This window comes from Meriones unguiculatus, chromosome 15 (genome assembly GCF_030254825.1).
Source record: "Meriones unguiculatus strain TT.TT164.6M chromosome 15, Bangor_MerUng_6.1, whole genome shotgun sequence".
NCBI classification, from domain to species: domain Eukaryota; kingdom Metazoa; phylum Chordata; class Mammalia; order Rodentia; family Muridae; genus Meriones; species Meriones unguiculatus.
The window spans coordinates 9,034,949-9,045,383 of NC_083362.1; the positions used below are offsets into that span (position 1 = coordinate 9,034,949).

The 10,435-nt window shown below is 38.2% G+C and overlaps 1 pseudogene; it reads left to right on the forward strand.

The window, feature by feature from the left end:
- Positions 1–5,493: 5,493 nt before the first annotated feature.
- On the forward strand, positions 5,494–6,988 carry LOC110539884 (microspherule protein 1-like; annotated as a pseudogene).
- Positions 6,989–10,435: the final 3,447 nt, after the last annotated feature.

Here is a 10,435-nt window from a genome sequence, read left to right on the forward strand (position 1 = left end):
TGCTTGTAATTTAAAAATCTGTAGATTTGAATCTTGCACAAACTTTTGTTTTTCTGTAAGTTCTGTATTTTAATAGTGTGGCTTTAAACTCAGCTCACAGTCATAAAATTTCAAATATGAAATGGGAAAAATGCTCAAGAGAATCTGTAAAATCTATAGGCAGCTTTATCAGCCCCTCAATGTGTTAGTGATTTGCAATGCGCCTGTGCTTTCCCGTGTTTGTTGCAAGCATCTCTCTTCTGTCATGAAGACTCCAGTGCTTTGGCAAAATAAGAATGCAGAATTCTAAAAGTGTATCTAAAAATGTGTTTCTCCTGCTGTAGGAAGTAAATTTTAGAAGGTTGACAGTTGGGCATCCAGATTTGAAGAAGAAGAAAAAAAAATTAATAGGAATGCCAGAATTTTACTTGGAAATACAAAACACCCCCAAAATAGGAAAAGGTGACAATCAATTTGGAGAATCATTTATGAGCTGGTATATAATAACATGCTTTGAATTCCATTTTGAATATGCAATGTTTCACAGAGTTCTAACTAAGGATCTTAAATAGCTAAAATGGTCCAAATAGTCTCTACTGTGAATGCCAGCATTTTTGCCTACAGTTGCACAGATTACGCACGTATTTCCAAAGAAAATATTTCTGATACAACTGAGGAAGTAATGTGTTGCTAATTTGAACTGACAGAACTACCATAACTGGTGAAGCACCTTAAGCTAAAAGAAAGGAACAGAGCCCATTTATATCCTAGTCTATATTTGATGCTGTATTTATTTATTTTTTACTGGAATGATTCATAAAAAGTCTATGCACGAGTTAGCAGGGCACTACGTAATGTTTACATCAAGTTAAACATATTAACTCCTCAAATATTTATCATTTCTTTATGGTAAAAAGGTTTAAAATACTTTTTACAGTTAACAGGTGTATACCCTATTATTGTTATCTACAGCCACTTTCACTGTCTATTTGTAACTTAATGATCATTGATTGGCTCTTCTCCATTCTCCATTTCGTCCCCCTGAGGCCCTGGGAATTATTATTTTTACTTGGTGTCAATGAAGTCGACTTCTTTAGATTCTGTGTGTTACTGAGAGCATGTGGTCATTGGCATTCTCTGCCTTTTTGATAATAGTCCTGCCTATTGCAGTGAGATGATATCTAATTGTGTTTTTAGTTTCATTTCCCTGATGATCAGTGATGCTGAGCATTTCTCCATATACTTACATGGCCAATTTATTTGGCTTTTTTGGAGGAATGCCTATATATATACTTGATCATGGTAGATGCTCTTTTTAATGTGCTGTTAGATATATTGAGTATTTTACCACGTAGGTTTATTAAGCCTGTTGGCTGACATTTATTTATTATTTATCTATTTATCTGTCTATCTATTTATTTATTTACCTATCCTCAAATATGAAAGAATTCATTCTCCTACTGTTTTGTGCCCACTTAAGGAGGATATATATTATTTCTTTGAATGTTTAGCAAAATTCAGTAGTGATCTTATCTGATCTTGGTGCTGTCTTTGATGGAAAACTTCATCACACATTCAGACATGTGCCTTGTAACTGATCGAGTTGGGTTTTTCATTTCTCTACCACACAGTCTTAGCTATGTGTAAATGGCTAAGACTTTGTCACTTTCTCTAGTTTTTCATTTTGGTTGGCACATACTTGAAGTCTTCTGTTTTTGCTGATATTTATGTAAATTCTATTTTACCTGCCACAAGTCCAGCTATTTCTGCTTTCTCTGGGGTTTCATCTGCATGGAAAATCTTAACCCAGCTCTTCATTTGCAGTCTCTATGTGTGTTTCAGATGAAGTGAGTTTCCTACAATCCCTTGGGTCTTAAAAGTCATACATTCAATCTCCGTCTTTCTTTTTTTATATATGAAATATTTACTTTCAAGTCTTTTTTTAAATATTAGTTACATTTTATTAACTTTATATCCCAGCTGTATCCCGCTCCCTCATTCCCTCCCAATCCCACCCTCCCTCCCTCATCTCCTTCCTGCCCTTTTCCAAGTCTACTGATAGGGGAGGACCTCCTTCCCTTCCATCTGACCGTAGTTTATCTTGTATCTTCAGGACTGACTGCAAAGTCCTCCTCTGTGGCCTAGTAGGGCTGCTCCTCCCCTGGAGGGGAGGGGAAGTCATAGAGTCCACCATTGAGTTCACGTCAGAAATAGTCCCTGTTCCCATTACTAGGGTACCCACTTGGATACTGAGCTACCATGGGCTACATCTGAGCAGAGGTTCTAGGTTATAACCATACATGGTCCTTGGTTGGAGAAAGAGTCTCAGAAAAGACCCCTGTGCCCAGATATATTTGGTCCTGTGGGGCTCCTGTTCTCTCCAGGACATACCAATTCCCCTTCTTTCTTATGATTCCCTGCACTCTGCCGAATGTTTGGTTATGAGTCTTAGTATCTGCTTTGATATGCTGCTAGGTAGAGTCTTTCAGAGGCCCTCTGTGGTAGGCTCCTGTCCTGTTGCTTGTTTTCTCCTATATCTAATGTCCATCCCATTTGTCTTTGTAAGGGAGGATTGATCATCTTACCCTGGGGCCTTTTTCTTGTTTATCTTCTTTAGGTGTATAGATTTCAGCATGTTTAGCCTATTTCAATTTGAAAATTTAAACCACTTATACATAGCACTACTCCTGCCAACCTATCTTCTGATTTTGTTGTCTTCATTTTGTTAATCTTTTCACTTTTAGTCTTTACTAATTGTCATACCTTTTGATTTATGGTTGCCATGGAGCTCCCCAAACATTTTTTTTTTTTGGTATTACTAACTATGTAGATTTGGTAGCACTTATACTAATCTTTACAGTTATGACTGATTTTTCTTATTTCTAATAAAAGAACTATAAATTTGCACTTTGTTCTCCCTAAATTTGAATTATTGTTGCATTCTATAACATATTGCCTATGTTTAATGTATTAGTTTAGCTGCTTTAAAATTAATTTATTCTTTGACAGTTCATGCATCTATGTGATGCATTCTGGTCATGTTTTACCTCTTTTTTCTTTTTTTCTCTTCCCTAATCTAACCCTATCCTCACTATACTTCTTTGCTTTTGCTTTGTGATGCACTGCATTTAACAAGGACCACTTAGGTGAGCATAAAGTGGAGAGATGACTTGGATACTGCACCCTGTAATTGGTGGCCGAACACAATGAATTTCTCTGCTTCAATAGATGGTAAGAGGATCTGGGTCCCATGAGCCCTGATTCTTGTCCCAAAACTGAATGTTTATGGTCTCAGTCTTGTCAAGATACTATGCAAGTAACCAGTTCCATGAGCTCATGAGTACCACAACTTTGTCATGCTCATAAGCACATTTCATAGCCTTCTTCTCTTTACTCATCTCTTATGTCTTTTGACTCCTGTTCTATAATGTTTCCTCAATCATGAAGGGGGTCATACAGTGTCTCAGTTAAGGTGGAATGCTCAACAGTCACTTGTTTGTTTTAGCACCTTGACTATCTCTATTAATCACTGTTTACTGAAAAAAAATCATCTTTGATGAAGTCTGAGGACAAAATTGTGAGTATATACATAAACATAAATATTTGGGAGGCAGTTGAACAATATGTCAATTAAGCAAATAAAAGTGGTAAGATCACCCCTGGTGCTAATGGTATCCACAGCCATGGGTCTTTGACCAAGTTCCCAGTGCTAGACCTCAGATCTATTCAGAAATCAATGGGTCACTTCCATAGCGGCTATGCCTCCATAAAAATCTTGCCTGGAAAGTTGGTATTGTAGTAAGCAAGGTCCAGAGCTAAATTTATTAATTAAATAATATTGCTGCCTTTCCTTCCTGGCTGTCTACATTTCAACTTCTACCATTATGAAGCTGTTTCAGATCGGCTCCAGCATGGCTTCTCTGTATTCTGCAACTAACATGTGTGTTGGCTTAGCAAAAGGGCCTTAGTGTCCGGGTCTCATCAGCAACTAAGAGCTGTTACATATACAATTTGCGGGGGGGGCGTGGCTCTGAGCTTTCTGGATCAACAACTTCCAAGGAGCTGCCACGCAGCAGGCATATGATTTTCATTTGCTAACCATGGCTTCCTGGATTGGCATCACTCACATAGTCCCTCTGTCTTTTAAAATTGTTTATAATGTGATAGATTTTGGTGTGGTTCTTCATACTTCCTTAGTTTTAGTTAGCACTTCCCCTAAAACTAACGCTAAGTTGTTTCTGTTTGTTTGTTTGTTTGTTTTTATGTTGTTATTTTGTCTATGTGAATCTGGAATTCCTCTATAAGCTGAATTTTTCTTATCTTTGTTTTGAATGAAAACCACCTTTCTTCTTTCAATGGAAACATTTTCAATGTTTAAAAAAACAATGAATTGTAGTAAGGTTGAGGTGTCTTTCTCCCCTGTGGAGCTGAAGTTTAGGCCTCAAGCTGTATCTCTACTCCTTTTTTTAATGTCAGCTACTGTCACCAACAGAATATCCAGGAGTCAACATGCTGAGTTAGAAGATATTGTTCCAAATTTTTCTCAGTGTGTAAAGGACATACCTCTACATTCTAAAGGCTACTTACAAAAAAAAAAAAAAAAAATAGCACATACAGCCACACTAGACAATGTAGGAAAATATTGAGTCCTCCCCGTTAAGAATACAGCTTTCTCCACTCTTATTCAACACAGTGCTCGAAAGAGCAAGAAGCCAAAGTACCTGTACTTGTTGACAGCATGATCTGATGGAGTCATTATGGACTTGTAGGTATGATAAATACTTTATGATGCAAGAGGGTATTGAATTATCATATAGAAGCCAGGGTGTGTCTATATGTAAATATGAATTTGCTTCAAAAGAAATGGAGAAAGAAATCTCATTGTAAACAAAAAGAAAACTCTGGCATAAAACTTAACAAGGAGGTAAAAGACCCCTACAATGAAAACTTTAAGGTCTTAAGAAAGAAACTGAAAAAGGCACTTGAAATGGCAAAATAGTCTACGCTCCTGGCTTGTTAGAATGAATGTTATGTGAGTAGCTATGTTAGGAAAAGCAACCTATAGATTCAATATAATATCTATCAAAATCCAAATTACATTTTCACAGAAATAGAAAAACAATCCTAAAATTAATCCAGAAGCACAAAAGACCCCGCGCTATGCAGCAGAAGCAATGGCAAGGCATCAAAGTACCTGATGTTACTTTACTGCAGGGGCCGTTGTAACAAAAGCAGCATATTTACTTGCACAAGAGACATGCAGACCAACGAGATTGAATCAAAGACTTGAAAAGACTCCCTGTGTATGTGTAAACCTGAAAAAACTTAACACTGAAAAAAAAAGCTCTTCAGAAACTGTACGTACCTCATGGAAGCCAGCTTTGGCCCTGCAGCTCCGGCTGTTGCCGAGGAGAAATTGTTGGAGCTGGCAGCATAGGTATGACTCTTCTCTGCCTCTAAACTCACTTGATCAGAATCCCCCTTGGATAAGCCTGTGGGACCCTTCCTCCCATCCCTGTGGTTTGGAGCCAGTGGCTTTGGGACTGTGAGAGGATGGACAAAGATTCTCAAGGTCTGCTAGATTCATCTCTGATGGCATCCAGCCCTGCCAGCCACTCAGAAGGTGAAGAATCCCTGGCAGGGCAGAAGTGAGCTTCCTCCCAGGCCCTGGATACTATCCCTAAACGGAGAAGCTCTTCCAGGTTCATCAAAAGGAAACAATTTGATGATGAGCTTGTAGAGAACAACCCGGCCAAATCCTCTACCCGAGTGAAGGGGGCCAGTGAAGTGGAATCAGGCCGCTGCTCAGGGAGGGAGCCACCCGCCAGGGAGAAGATATCCAAGGCTCCTAGTACTCCTGTGCCACCCAGCCCCGCCCCAACCCCTGGACTCACCAAGCGCGTGAAGAAGAGCAAACAGCCTCCTCAGGTGACCAAGGTTCTGGGCCGATGGAAGCCTACGGATGACCCCCTGCTCATCAATGCTGTGTTGCAGACCAATGACCTGACATCTGTTCACCTGGGCGTGAAGTTCAGCTGCTGCTTCACCCTTCGCGAAGGTCAAGAGTGCTGGTACGCCCTGCTCTACGACCCTGACATCTCCAGCCTGGCTTGTCAGGCCATGAGGCAGTTGCACCCAGAAGCCTTTGCAACCACTCAGAGCAAGGCCCAGTTCAGCAAGGCTGAGGAGCAGCTGCTGAGCAAAGCAGCATCGACCAACCAGCCCACCTTGGAAACCTTCCAGGACTTGTTACACTGACACCCTGATGCCTTCTACCTGGCCGTCCTGACAAGGCTCTGAGGCCCTTCTGTGATGCAGAGGACCTGATTGACGACAGTGGCCAACCGGCTCTAGAAAGGAGAGATCTGGCAGCTGGAACAGGAACTGTGTTAAGTGGCAGGCACTAGCGGACAGCACCACAGACAGGAGCTCTCCGGGCTGTGACAACCTGCCCCTGGCAGTGTTGCGGGCTGCGTGGTGCGCTCTTCTGAGATCACCCTCAGCAGAGCAACTAGGGACAACCAGATCAAGGTGGAATTGTGTCTGAAAGGTCCAGCCTGGAATGTTTCCTGAAAGCAAGGTGTCATCAAGCTGAAAAACAATGATAACTTCATTGCCAATGAGGGGATTGGAAGGAAGGCGAAGGTGTTTAAGAACCTTAAATAAAGTAAGTTTGGTGAAAATTCTAAGCCTACAGGATATCCATTAATCATGAGGAAATCCATACATTGGCTCTATGAAACTTGAAAATCTTTAAAAGTAAACAGTCTTATGAGAAAAAAGAGTCAAATGACTTGAGACAAGCCCTGGAAAACTGAAGGTTGAAGAGAAAGTGGTCTATAAACGAGAAGTTCACCTCTCATTAATGAACATAGGAAATAATGAGGAGAATTACCAGCATATTCCAGCTATCAGAAGATTGAAAGCTGTAATGGAGATGAGCAATTTCCCCCTTTGCGGAGGAGTAAAGCGTGGAGTGAGCCACGACGTCAGCTCTGAGGTGGGGTAGAATGGCTGCATGGTTTACCGTTGGGAGCCGTTTGCTTTTTAACCCACCGAGAGCTGTTTGTAGAACCTAGACGAACTGTAGCCATTTACTTAGAAGAGTGATTTTTCACCCCTGTTTAAATATTACAGTAACTCAGAGAGCTTTAAAAATGTGCTGGTTCCTAGACATTTCCACCTACTAAAACCAGAACTTTGCTGATGAGGTGAAGGTATCCACGATTTTAAACACTTTCCAAGCGACTCGTATGTTCAACAGGGATCGAGAGTCTCTTGCCTGAGGCATCCTTCCTCCTTTTCTGAACTTAACCGAATCTTCTGTTGTTATATTCATGAGAGCATAACACATTCAGAAATATAAACTGCCATATTAAAAATTTTTATCTATGTGCATTTATCTAACAATAATCTCTTTTTATTTTCCCCAAATCTGATGACATTTTAAAACTTCCATGTTCTGATATTAAATGGAATATAGAAGCACTGTTTAACATAAACCTGTGTTTTCCTTGGGCAAACCTGAGTCCATGAAGATTCCTTAGCTACACTTACATCTTCTTTTAATGAGGTAATTATTTTGCCAAGTGTGGAGCTGAGAGGTTTCCTATGTGTGCAACAGTGAATTAAATCGGTGCGCAGTAGATACAGTAATCATTTAACTCTTATTCATTTATTGGATTTGATCCTTTGAATTATTTTTACTACTTAGATATGAGGCCTTGAATCCACACTAATATGTTTAACCCTTTACCAGCTGCTTCATGAAAGATGTTTTTACTTTTTACACTGACATGGTTGTGGGCTTCCTACTAATAGCATGCTTTTTCTTTTAGGTAATTGCTGAGAGAAAAAAAATAAACTAACAAACACAGTCAATTATTTCTATGGAATTTCTCACGTTTCCTCATGATTTAAATATAATAAATAAAAGCTGTCAGGTATAGGTCTGAAGCAGGACATTTTTAGAGATAAATTTACCTAGTTTCTCAAGTACTTAACATGCAGGAATATACCTTCTGATGCTGACACTATTTCATGCATATTTTAAGAAACAATACCTCTGCTTTGTTTTATAATGAAGCATTAGAAAGTGGAGGCTAGAAGTATTGAATTTTCAAAGATGATTAATTTTTGTGTCTGGCTTTCCATCATGCTCTAAAATCATGTTCATTACCACAGGATCCTGCGCTCAACTGTTGAAAATCGTTAGCTTAGCAATATTTAATTTAACGAATGGGGAGCTCTATATGGAGAAATCAAGCCTGTTCTCAGATCCTGATACAATTTATTTGTTCTGGCCATTAGACACGATTGGCAGCGGGCTTCCCTTGTGCACCCCACATACCCATGTACCCCAGAAAACACATGAGAAGAAAATACTGGAAATTATGTCAGATAATCATGCAACACATTGGAACAGAACTAGTTACTGAAACTACTGGCTGTAGGTAATAAATGCATGTTGGAAAGGAGTTTTCCTACAGATTATCTTTTGGGGTAACTTATCTGATGACAGGGTAGATGTATTTCTCCAAAAACTGACAATCAGGAACCAGAATGGAAAGTCATGTCTACATTGTATGTAGTGGTATGAAAGATGCTCATGTTTCTGAACACTTGGTCTTTAGTTGATGATCCTATTTGGGGGAGGCTATTGAACCTTGCTGGAGGAAGTATGTGAGTGAGAACCAGATCTGAAGATTTATAGCATCTCTCACTCTCTCTCTCTCTCTGCTTGTGTATGTAAATAAATATGCTTTCTCTCCCTGCCCATATACCAGGTCTTTCCTGGCACTACAGACCCTAGCCCTCTGAAAAACCCAAATGAACTTTTCTACCAGTTGCTTTGTCCATATTTCAACACATTAGTGAAAATATAACTAATACCTAACTAATACACCCCAATTCTTTTTTGCTGTTTGGTCAAAATTAATTGCAGTAATTATCGCACTGAAGACTGATCTTGATTGTTGAAGAATTCATATGGCCAGAATATATTTGTGGTAATATATTTGAATGTATATTTGTGGTAATTTCTATTTCATATGATTGAATAGTATATCATTGTTTTTGGTTTCAAGGACCTCTGGCAGGCAAAAACATCTTTGTCAATTTCCTTTTAAACATGAACATAATGTGTTTAAAAGTGGGACTGCCCTTCTGTTGAAATTAATCCTGGAATAAGAAACACTGCTCTCATTTCTATAGCTACCAATTTTAAACACTATTTTTCCAGAAATTTTTTTTAACAACAACAACAATAACAAAAACCCAGATGAGCCATTTTTTACTTTTAACTATTTTTTTAAATTTTCTAATTAACCCCATTTGTATATGTCCCTTCTATTTTATAGGATGAATAAAAGGTAGCTTTTGAAACTATGGAATATACAACAAAATAAAAAGAGTAATAGTAATGAAGTAAATTAGTAATGAAATAATGAAGAACTAATTTGGATACAGATTGGAATGCATAGTTTCCATGATCTAGTAAGCTATATTGTGTCAACGGAGGAGTTTTTGATTCTAAGAAGCTGGCTTAAAATAAAATGAAACTGTTTATTCACAAAATCCCTAAGGACCATAATATGAAACATTTCCTAGGAGATACATAACCTCAGTGCTAAATTAAGACCAGTCAGCTTTTTCCCTCTAAAATTAAAAAAATAACGATGGCTATGGTAAATTCTAATAAATGGTCTCAGATGAATCTATTCTATTTACTTGATGAACCAATAGTTTTGAGTTTGGGGATTAAATTATAGTGTGTTTTTTTCAGGTTGCCAATGATGTATAAATGAATTTAACGTCACTAATTATTTTGTTTTCATGTGTAAATTAAATATCAGTGTATATTAAGAAAGGTTCAAATACTCTATTTGGATATGTTGAATGGGGTCAGAGTCTTTTCAAATTGTTCTCTTTATTATATATACCATAGTAGTTTTCCACACATACCTTAATTATGTACATTAAATATGCCAATAACTATGCTTTTACAATTTGTACTAAATATCCCTGTCTTATTTGACTTTGTTTCTAAGCTTTAATTTCTGTGTCAGATCCCCTGTAAAACTGACAAAAGACAATACAAATAAGTTTCCTGATACACTGTATATAGGTTGAAAGAGAAAGAAAGTAGCCAAGGATAACTCAGTTTTGGTTTCTTTTTTTCCCCTTTCTGTTGTTCCTTCCTTCCTTCCTGCCTTCTTTTTTTCTTTCTTTCTTTCTTTCTTTCTTTCTTTCTTTCTTTCTTTCTCTCTCTCTCTCTCTCTCTCTCTCTCTCTCTCTCTTTCTTTCTTTCTTCTGCCTGCTCTTCATGTTCTTCTGTTTCTATTTTGTAGACTAATTTGAGAAATATTGGTGTTAGCTCTTCGGAAGTCAGGCAGAATTCTATATGAAAATCTTTTGCCTCTGCACATTTTTAGTTGGGAGACTTTTAATGACTGCT